We start from the raw sequence: 12,500 nt of genomic DNA, 5'->3' as shown, positions 1-12,500 counted from the left end.
GAAATAGATCAACATATAAACAGATAGATAGATAGATAGATAGATAGATAGATAGATAGATAGATAGATAGATAGATAGATAGATAGATAGATAGATAGATAGATTTCTTTTATTAGCCACACAGGGCTTTACACAGAGGAGACAAATACAATGTAGAGCTTTTCTTTTTGGGAGGGGGAAGGAGAGAAAGAAAAAAAGGGGGAGTTCGATCAAAAGGGATCGAAAAAAAAGACAGACAGACAGACAGACAGATAGACAGACATACAGACAGACAGATAGATAGATAGATAGATAGATAGATAGATAGAACTTACATGCATATATATATACATTTATAGATCCATATGTAACTATGATGATTTACGTTTAGATATTACACACACTCACGCACATACATGCACACACACACATATATAATATATCGGTTGTGTGTGTGTGTGCATGCGTGTGTGTGTGTGAATGTATTCACATGCGTATGCATCTACGTAGGTCACCGCATTTCATATATTCATATGCAAGTGCGTGTTTTAAAAGTTAGAGAGAGCATTTACGTACATGGATGCCTGTTTGTGAGTCTTGTCAATGTCTGTGTGTCTTTGCCTGCATCTGTTTTTCTATGCATGTGTAATATTAATTGCAATGAAATATTAGCTCTGTTATTTGCATACACTGTTAAAATTTTTAAATATATCAAAACGTTTCGTGCAGTTTAATTCAAGAAAGAGAAAAAAAAAATAATAAATCAATTTATGTCATCTTTGAAAAATCATTTTCATTTTTCTCTATTCTTTTACTATTTCAACAAACCTATTATTTTCGTCTTCTATTCTTTCCTGCATTTACCAATAATAACCTTCTCCATTTCTTTTATCTGCAAATCATGTATGAATATATACATGTGTATATAAATACATATATGTGCATGAGAGTGTGTTTGTGCGAGTATGTGTGTGTATATGTGTGTGTGTGTGAGTGTATTTATGTAGTTTTGTTTATCCTCTGGCAGATGTGCGAGAATATATGTGTGTGTGTGTATGTATATATATACACACACATGTATATTCACGCACATATGCATGTATTATGTATGTATGCATACATAAATACATATATATGCATATACACATGCATATGATGTACTTTTTGTATACAGATATATGCATATATGTGTAATATTTGAGCGCTATATATACATATATATATATATATATGTATTCATATGCATATGCAGGCATCTATACACACAACTGTTTCTATACTCGTGTTCATAAACTAACATATACGTAGACATTTATACATTTATGTAAATACACGTATAAATAAACAGTGTGTCTGTAGCTGTAAGTATACGTGGCTATATATTTATGAGCGTATGTATGATGGTATTCATGATAGAATGGTGTTGTGCGCGTGTGCTTGCATGTATACTTGTTCCTGTATGTGTATCGATTTTAAACTGCTTGGAAGGTGCTGTCATCCTCCTTGTTCTCTCATTTACACACATGATCTTCAAATATTTTCCATGGACTGCCCTTGCATGTGTGAAAGTGTTTTCAAGCGGGCATATATATTAATTTCTGTGTGTGTGCGCGTGTGTGTGTGTGTTCCCTTTGAGCGTGTTTGTGTGCCTTTTGTGCATGTATGTGTATATATATATATATATATATATATATATGCATGTAAGTATACCATTGTTCATGTCTATGTGTACATGGCATGTATGCTGTGTATTCACTTATATTGATAAATATATATATATGGAGTTACATACACATGCATGTACACTCATATGATCCCACACGTATACACACAGACGCGCTTATGCACTCGGTGACATAAACTGACACACCCACTCACATAGCACGCTCACATATTGACGAATATTCACGAACGCACGTATACACGAACGTAACGTTTATACAATCATACACTTATACGTGTGTGTGTGTGTGTGTGTTTGTGTGTGTAAATACACTGAATATCACACACAACAAGCATACCAGTCAATGCAACCAATGTATGGTCAACTTCCCTGCTAGAAATATAGCTAAATGACTTAGAAAGTGCACTTTACGATCGTAGAACTCAAAGCATGGTAAATATTGGCTTCAAATTTTGACACAAAGCCAGCAATTTTTTTTTGGAGGGGGGGGTAAGACGATTAATCGACCCCAGTGTTCAAAGAAGATTTTATCGACCCCTACAGAATAAAAGGCAAAGCCGACTTGAACTCAGAACGTAAAAGCAGAAGAAACTTCGCTAAGCATTTTGCCACATGTGCTAATCATTCTGCCGGTTCGCAACCTTAAAAGTGTGTTAAATATTATAGTTGTTTAGTATTATAGTTTTGAATATATGGTCTGGGAGTATGTTGGTATTGTCACAGCTAGAAGAAGACAGTTCGTAAAAGAGCTGGAGTTGAAGGTCAGCGATTAGAACAAGAAAATTTCAAAATTTGTCTTTGTGCTTAACTAGAAATATGCGTAAGGAAGTATAAGTTAACTTCAGACTACTATGGTACTTATCAAGAAAGATGGATAGCAAGTGAGAGAGAGAGAGAGAGAGAGAGAGAGAGAGGGGGGGAGAGAGAGAAAGAGACATAAAAATAGTCACTTGTATATGTCTATATGTGTGTATGTGTGTGTGTGTGTGTGTATGTATATATACATATATAGACATATACATATAGATATGTATACACACACACACGCATATATATACATACATATATAAACATATATGTACATATTCAAACATATATATGTGTGTGTAGAGAGAGAGAGGGAGAGAGAAGGGGATAGTGAGAGAGAGAGACAGACAGACAGACAAGACAGACAGACAGACAGACAGACAAACAGACATACAGATAGACTGATAAATAGAGAGAGAGAGAGAGAGAGAGAGAGAGAAAGAGAGAGAGAATGAGTGAGAGGGGTAGGATAGAAAGAAAGTGAGAGAAGGGAGAGAGACAAGATCGCTAGCTTACAGTTCTTTCGTGCAGTTGATTCTTTTGTATTTTTCTTTGAGCAAGGAAATCTTAATATCAACTGCCCATGTAGAATATGTTCTGCTAGATCTTAAAGAGAAGAACAATGAGTCTGTGTTAGTTGGAAACTAGCATGATCCAATTAAATTACGCCAGGCATTTTGTATAAAATGGTTTATAACACGAGCGAACGATTGGGCCTATCTACTGTCGCAGAACCTAAACATAGCAAGCAAATCTCCAGCAACTTGCATCGTACTATCTTACAGACACTACCTTTAATGAAAAGTAGGATAATCATTTGGAGAACTCTTTTAGTCATAGATCTGCTTTAGCAGAGGTATTCTCGACCATTTTTTAAATCTATGAACCCTTTTGATTACTATTTTATTCGGGTGGACCCCGTAGCCATCCGATGTTTAAAAACTAGTTTTATAAAAGCTTCTTTCAAAATTCCTATGTTGTTTTTCACACATTCATTTGTGTAAGCTGAACTATGTGAAATGCTAAAGAAAGAAACCTAGTCGTTTCTTACAATAGGTACCAGTATAGGCAATTTTTTTTTTCAGAGGCCCTTAAAATACTACTGTGGATCACTAATTAGCTGTTTTGTTACGTGAACCCCCCAAAATCTTATATAGGTGCTCAGGGGCCATATAGACCCCGGGTACCACTGTTTTGGCAAATTAACCTGGATCCAAAAACACGCAATATCTATAACGGAGCGCAGCCACACATGTGGAAGAATCTAACGCAAATCATACTGTTCCATCTTATAAACGGGGAGGCATTTGGTTTTGCTCTGCTGTAACTTATAAATAACAGCAAAATTGTGAGATGGTTGCGGCTGGACTGGATTGTCTTCTTCCATAAATAAGATTAATCGGTGTGTGATTTACCTGGGGCCAAACAACGATTGATGTAGTTTTAAAGAAGTAAATTAAAGTTCTTTCTCCTTCTTTCTCTGTCTCTCTTTCTCTCTGTTTCTCTCTTTCTCTGTGTCTCTCCTTCTCTCTCTATCTCTCTCAAACGCACCCACACATGCACAAGTATATACATTCTTTTAAATTCTCTTTGCATTTCACTATCTCCATTTATCTCTCTATCTATCAATCTATCTATCGATCTATCAGTCTATCTGTCTGCCTGTCTTACTGTCTGCCTGTCTCTCTGACAATCTATTTATCTGTCTCTCTGTCTGTCTATGTATCTGTCAATTTGCCTATCTATCTATCTATCTATCTATCTATCTATCTATCTATCTATCCATCAATCTATCTATCTATCTGTCTGTCTGTCTGTCAGTCTCTCTGTCTGTCTATTTTTCTGTCTATTTGCCTGCCTATCTCTATCTATCTAGCTATCTATATATTTCTCTGTCTATGTATCTATTTATATATCTGTCAGTCTGTCTGTCTACCACTCTATTTACCTATTTATCTACCTACGTACCTATCTACCTACCTACCTACCTACCAACCTACCTACCTACCTACCTACCTACCTACCTACCTACCTACCTACCTACCTCTCTACATATCTATGGGTCTATATTTCGATCAACCTTTCTCCTTAAATGTTTCGCTCTCACTTTCGCTAATACATACTATATTTAAAATTCTGGAAGCATGTTTATATCTACGTATACACGTGTATGCAAGTTTCGTCAGACACGCACATACCCAGGAACACAAGAAATTAATGCGCGCGCGCGTGTGTGTGTGTGCGTGTAAGTGTGTGTACATACTGAAGACCAAGGGATAACAACTCGTCGATAGACTGAAATCTGAAATCAGAAAACATTACACCAATACAAACATACACGAATACATATATATACATACATACATACATACATACATATATATATATATATATATATATGTGTGTATTTATGTATATGCATATGTATACATACGTATATACATGTATAATTGCGTGTAAAATATATTTATATAATATATATATATACATGTGTATGTATATATACATATATATATGTATACACACATATATATATATATTATATATATATATATATACACACACACTATATATATATATATATATATATATATATATATATATATATATATAAACATATATGTATATATATATATATATACACACAAACTCAATACATATATGTGTGAGTATTTATATACATACAGATAAATAGATAGCGAGATGATAGATAGACAAAGAGAGAGAGAGAGAGAGAGAGAGACTGACAGGCAGACAGAGAAACAGGCTGTCAAATATATAGATATAGAAGCATACATGCAGCTATACATACCAGTACATGTATATAACATACATACATACATACATACATACATACATACATACATACACACACACACATACATACATACATACATACATACATACATACATACATACATACATACACACACACATACATGTGCAAATACATAAATAAAGTAAACATTTACAACTAACAACTAAAGTAGAAATAATTGACCCTAAACAGTTATAAAAATATAAATTTCAGAATATAAAGTTCCATATGATAATAATTTAAAAATAATAATATTAATAATAATACAATTTCTTAACTGCAGATAGTAGTGGCAGAATGTACAATAATCCATATATTTGCACGCAGTCAGATTATCTGTCACTAAATCATCTCTATGTATAATAGAAAACAAACGTCGAAGCTGTAATCTAATTTTAAGTCACAGATGTTATTGAGGGATCAATTGATCTGTTGTGGATTTTATTTGAACGCATATAACTAAAATAAAAATTGGAACTGCTAAGCGGTAGCACGATTTACTAGAAATCATCCGATTTTTAACTTGAAGGGCGCGAATTCATAAGTCTCTGTTGGGGCAAGTAGCCTATTTGGGGCAGTGCGTCAAGAAGGTTGCTTTCCAACCACATGGTTTGGGGTTGCAAATTGAGCTTCTTAAGAACACAGTTGTGCCGGCTGCTAATCAAAAAATGAATAAATGTACAGAAGACATTGATGTGTGTGTGTGTGTGTGTCTGTGTCTGTGTCTGTGTCTGTGTGTCTGTCTGTGTGTCTGTGTGTCTATCTGTCTGGGTCTGTGTGTCTGTGTGTGCGTTTGTGTGTGTTTTTATGCGAGCTAACGCAGAATTTGTGTGACAAGCATGACTTCATCGCAGAAATTGTCTGGCAAGCATGACTCAGTTCTCCTGCTTATGTAGCATGGTGCAGAGTCTTGTTATCAGACATAGGGTCTTCTAGAAGCCACCTTCTTCACCCACGACAGCTATACCGCCTCCAGGCATTTGATGCAGGCCTCCGTGTTGAGCATGAGGCGGTGTGGGCAGATGAATGGAGGCATAACGTCACCATCACTAGTGATCACGCCAAACACCATGATGTTGACTGGATCTTTGATTTTTATCACTCACGGTACATGTTTTGGGGACACGGCAAGCCAACGCGCGCACTAAAGGTGAAGAAACAATAGTTTGTCGATAGACTGAAATCTAAAATCAAAGATTATTATACCAACACAAACACACATATATGCATGTATACACACACACACACACACACACACGCACACACACATATATATATATATATATATATATATATATATATATATATATATATATAGGTGAGAAGGTTGGTATGTGAAAGCACGTGGTTGGATGTATAAAAGATAATAAGAGTGAAAAAACTACAGAAGGCTTGTGTTACATGGTTAAAGTATATATTTAAATTATGTCAGAAAAATGTTAGAAAAATGTTAGAAAATCTTTTTGGTATATAAACATTCTATTTTGAGAAATAACCGGTTTCGTGTTGTCTTTTCAAATTTCTCTACTTCATTGTGTCGTGTTCGCTCCAGTCAGACTGGAGCGAACACGACACAATGAAGTAGAGAAATTTGAAAAGACAACACGAAACCGGTTATTTCTCAAAATAGAATGTTTATATACCAAAAAGATTTTCTAACATTTTTCTAACATTTTTCTGACATAATTTAAATATATACTTTAACCATGTAACACAATCCTTCTGTAGTTTTTTCACTCTTATTATCTTTTATATATATATATATATATATATATATATATATATATATATATATACGATAAATGAAAAAATACACATTAAGAAAAGACATCACCAACGAGTGAAAAATACGTAAACACACAATGAGAGATAAGTATGGGACAAAATACCAAAAGAAGTCTAACCACTCTTCAGTTGTCGATTGTGATATCACACCCTGTTTCGTGCTTTTAACGTCAAGACAGGAAAACTTCATAAGACAGCAGCATCCAGGAATTTTAGAAATATAAATTTGTGGAGGGTTAGGGCTTCGAACGAACAAACGATACCAGAGTGGACATACGAAGTAAACAATCGACGAAGACAGACTTTTAGGGCCGTTAGGTCAAGACGAATTGTAATGGGTAACACCTGGGAGAAATTTTGAAATGTTATACAATAAATACTAATAGAGAAAAAAATATCGCGAGGCGAGAAAAATTAGCTCCGGCTGGTTGGCCGTCCGATCTAGCAAACACACGCTTGGAACGTAGTTGGTTACGGGCTGATCTATTGGGAATCATTTAAGAGTTAAACAACAACAGGAACAACAAAGTTAGAATCTCGAATGGCTGGTTGATTCGAAAAAAATAAAAACAAACTCCTTTCAGTTGACACTCCTAAATAAAATGGTTTCATTAAATAATACTCTTATATATACAAGAGGATATACAAGAAAATGTTAACTGGTCACAATTGGAAGGACTTTGAACATGTTTTTCTCGATTAAAGATGACTTAGGGCGAGGCAATGGCCACGATGACATTCGTGAATTATCTACGTAGACACATCATTCTTAATATTCTCTGCTGAGGCCGACTTCGTCGTTCGTCATTTCAGGGTCGATAAAATAGGTACCATTTCAGAATTGAGTTGATGTAATAGACTTACCCCTCTCTCTAAATTGCTGGCCATGTGCCAAAATTTGAAACCAATATCATAGTTTCCTTTTACGTTCTAAGTTTAAATTTTGCTGGCGTCACTTTGACTTTCATAATTTCGGTATCTATAATCGACTTAGCCCCTCCTCCAAAATTGCTGGCATTGTACTAAAATTTGAAACTAATGTTATAGTTTCCTGGACTAAACGGTGAGCCGGCAAAATCGTTAACACGCCGAAAAAATGCTAAGTGGCATTTCATTGGTCTTTGCGTTCTGAGTTCAAATTCCTCCAAAATCGACTTTGCTTTTCACTGGGGTCAATGTAATCGATTAACTTCCCTCGCTCAAATTTCAGAACTTGTGCCTATAGTAGAAATGGATATTATAGTTTCTTTAAATTATTGTTGATGGGGATGATGATGATGAAGATGATGATGATGATGATGATAATAATAACGATGATGATGATGATGATGATGATGATGATGTTTAGCTCTGGGTCCCACGCACTCACACACACACACACACACACATACACACACAAATATATTTCACGAAGAAAACCCAAGTCGAAACTTCGAAGTCACTATCACCTATCTTCTTCTAAATGTTTAATAAACAAAATATATATACTCTCTAAAAGAAATTATTGAGTAATTCTTCAGTTTAATGTTAAGAAGTTTATAGACACAACCTGATATGAAAACAAAAATATATATGTGCATACATTTATATATATGTGTGTGTGTATATATATGCATGTGTATATATATATATATGCATATAGGCATATATATATATATATAATATATGTACATACATACATAATATATATAATATATGTATGTGTGTATGTATATATATATATATATATATATATATATATATATATATATATATATATATATATATATATATATAAACACACTTCTACGTACACACACATATATCTGTCGTCTTTCAAGTGCCTCTTCTATAGTGTTGGAGTAAGTATTATATATAGATTGCGGTTCCTGTTCTAGACGCCGCAGGCATTAGTCCAACATTCTCCGCAGAATTTGTAAAATGACACTAGATTGTATAGAAATAAGACGTCTAGTTTGTATGTTTGAATGTGCTTATGCATGATTCTCTATCTGTGTTTGAGTGCGGGATGTATTTGTGTACTTGTATTATATGTTTGTCAGCGTACAATTTGTTATGCGTATACATAGTAATACATAAATACATATACAGATAGATATAGAATATAGATATAGAGAAATACATACATGTATCTTGCATAATGTCCTTCATATATTCACATATATATGTAATAAGTTATATACATACATACATATGTGTGTATGTGTGTGTGTGTGTGTGTATGAATGTATGTATGTATGTATGTATATATATATACAGGGTGCAGTGAGAAAATTGACGTCTAAATTATGCAAAAATGAAATTAACACTGACTTTTTGAGAACTTTGCATAGGTCTCTGAGCAGCTATAGCGAAGCTTTCGGCAAAATTTGATGCAGATTCTGTGCTCACCTTTCTCTGTCAATGTCAATGCGACGATTATACGCTACGCACCTTCCTTCCAAGCACTGCTGAAAACAGCGGAAGTGAGATAGAACGTGAAAACTTAGTGCGCTTGAACGTGATGCTGCTCTTCAGCCATTTTGAATTTGAATGAGAGAAGTTGATTCTTATTACAGTAAGGTGGGCTGCGATTGGTCGAGGAAAGTCACGTGGTGTCGTGGTTTGATGTTGGTATAACCGTATATCAGTGACGACAGTTAGTTGGAAAACACCGCATGGTCAATCGACAACGTGGTGAACAGGAAACTGACCCACACATATGATCAAGGAGGTTGCAGTCCGGGGAGTTAGATAGCTAGATGTTAGGGAAGATGTCATCGCAGAAATTGTCTGATAAGCATGACTCGGTTCTCCTGCTTATGTAGCATGGTGCAGGGTCCTGTTGTCAGAAATAGGGTCTTCTAGAAGTCATCCTCTTTACCCACGAGAGCACTACCGCCTCCAGGCACTTGATGTAGACCTCCGTGTTGAGTCTGAGGCTGTGTGGGAAGATGAATGGAGGCATAACGTCGCCATCGCTAGTGATCACGTCAAACACCATGATGTTGACTGGAATGTTTGATTTTTATCACTCTTGGTAAATGTTTTGGGGACACGGCAAGCCAACGGTTGTTCTATGGGTTCACCATCTGATCCTGATAGAAATTTCTCATCTGAGGAAAACCAAAACATGTTCAGTTGAAGGGGATGCTTGAGTTTATTCAAAAGCTTCGAAGCACGGTCTATCCTCTTTTCCTTGACGCCATGGAGTAAAAATTGGCCCTTTCTCATCTTGCATGGAGGAATATCGAATGTCTTCATGCACTACCTGCTTGATAAGAGACTCAGACACTCCCATGTCCTTGGCGATGGACCTGATTAACATGGAGGGGACGTTGTTAATGATGGCCTGGATCTCACCAACAAATTCAGGGTTCCTTATCTTATCAGAACCATCAAGGTGAGTTCTCCGAGCTGTCGTACCTTTGTAATCACCATTAGACTCATCACACTCTTTCCGAATCCTCTGCACTGTCCTCGGGTTAATACCCAAACACTCTGAAATATTCGTACTGGCTTTTCGGGCGCGAATAGCAAGCAGTACAGCATGTCGTTTCAAAATTTCTGGCCGAATGAATAACGTCATGGTGCTGTTTTTCTCACAGACGGTGCCCAACTGACCCTATCATATTGTTTAGTTGACAAAATCAAAAACAAACCATGCGTGAAATAAAAAAAATAATAAAATGGTGATAATTTACTAATCACACCCTGTATATGCGTGTATATATATATATATATATAGTAGTAACAGAAAAGGAGTAATTTCGATTATCCCCCCTTGAGGAGTTGTAATATATATAAAAGAAATTAAAAAAGGAAAATACACACACTTTACATAGTTTTAATATATATTTTTTTCTACTTGTGAAGTCATTCACTCTTAAATATCATCACACACAACATGGACAAACAATTCTTCTTAAGAAAATACATATTCAAACAAGTAAACCATAATATCATGAATAGCGAAAGCGAAACCGGTCGATATATTAAAAATTATATTAAAACAATGTAAAGTGTGTGTATTTTCCTTTTTTAATTTCTTATATATATATAGATATATTTAACAAAGGTATTTTATTCCACACGGGTAGAAATATTGGAAAATTAGAAGTTGAAAATGCATTGAAAATTGTTAAAATATTTTTTATTAATATATTTAAACCTTTATAGTTTCAGTTTACACTGATTGTTTGAAGCTTGCCCTATTTTTGTAGGCAGTTCATGATTCAAATTAGTATCTGTTTTGAATAGGATTTGATTGGTAGAGGATAGTCACATGACCGGTCTTAGAAATTTTTATAAGTCGGATGCTCTGAATGTTGTCTGTCAAATGTTTGTAGAGAATGAACACATGATTAAGTTCATAACCTTTTGTACATTTCCCGATTGTTTTCACATGTTCAGTCAACCGTATCAGCCTTAACTTACGACGTCAAACATTGTCACTTGATACTAACCCACGGACGTAGCGTGGAACCTACAAAAATTTCTAAGATCAATCATGTGACTATCCTCTACCAATCAAATCCTATTCATAACATATACTAATTTGAGCCATGAACTCCCTACAAAAATCAGGCAAGCTTCAAACACTAGTCAGAAGCAAGACAGCTGCGACATAAGCCACGAATTTCTATTTCAAACTTTTTGAAAATCAGTGTAAACTGTGAAAACGGTTAAAGTTTTAAATATATTAATAAAGAAATATTTTAAATACTCACAATGCATTTTCAACTTCTACTTTTCCTCTCTCTCTCTCTCTCTCTCTCTCTCAATTTCTCTCTGTATCTATCTATCTCTCTCACTCTCTCTCACTCTCTCTCTCTATATATATGCATTATTATTATATTTATACCAATTCCTTTCTAATTTTATCTGTCTCTATCTGCCTCCCTCCCTTCCTCCTCTCTCTGAATGTGTGTGTGTGTGATCTTTTTTCCCACTTTGTTGGTACCTATACTTCAGCAACATTTTGATTACACAAAACCGTTCTATCTGTAGCATGTTCTAGCCACCACTACCATTAATTACAACGCTGCGTTTCTCATTTTAACCATTTCTGTGTACATATCCAGGTGTCTGGTGATATGTACGTTTAGCTGTGTACACACGTTTAGCTGTGTACTTGGCATTTTTAGTGAGCTGATCAACGAATTGATCGTGAACTTCCCTACTCTGCTCGTAGCCTTTGAAATGCTTAACTGGTCGTATGTTAAGATGTCTCTTACTTCAAAACTTTTAAACGGAAATTATATTCATGTTGCGTATTCTTTTGGAAACAAATGTGCAACTAAGGGCAAGTAGATGCTAATGTGTTGTAACAAAGAATTCCTGATGCGTGGGGCTTTGTGAACAGATGTTTTCCTATCTGATCATACCTACTATATTTTGTTTCTTTTTTTTTTTTGTCTTCCCTAGTTTCTCTTTTTTCTTCCTCG

At 35.1% G+C, this 12,500-nt stretch overlaps 1 long non-coding RNA gene across 1 annotated transcript in view; it reads right to left on the bottom strand.

The window, feature by feature from the left end:
* Positions 1–12,500, bottom strand: part of LOC128247119 (uncharacterized) — a 142,680-nt gene that overhangs the window by 62,633 nt on the left and 67,547 nt on the right. The window lies entirely within an intron of this gene.

This window comes from Octopus bimaculoides, chromosome 2 (assembly GCF_046866305.1).
Source record: "Octopus bimaculoides isolate indiv1 chromosome 2, ASM4686630v1, whole genome shotgun sequence".
In the NCBI taxonomy this organism is placed as follows: Eukaryota; Metazoa; Mollusca; class Cephalopoda; order Octopoda; family Octopodidae; genus Octopus; species Octopus bimaculoides.
Note: the sequence above shows the minus strand (reverse complement) of the source record. Positions and strands in the feature narration are given on the sequence as shown.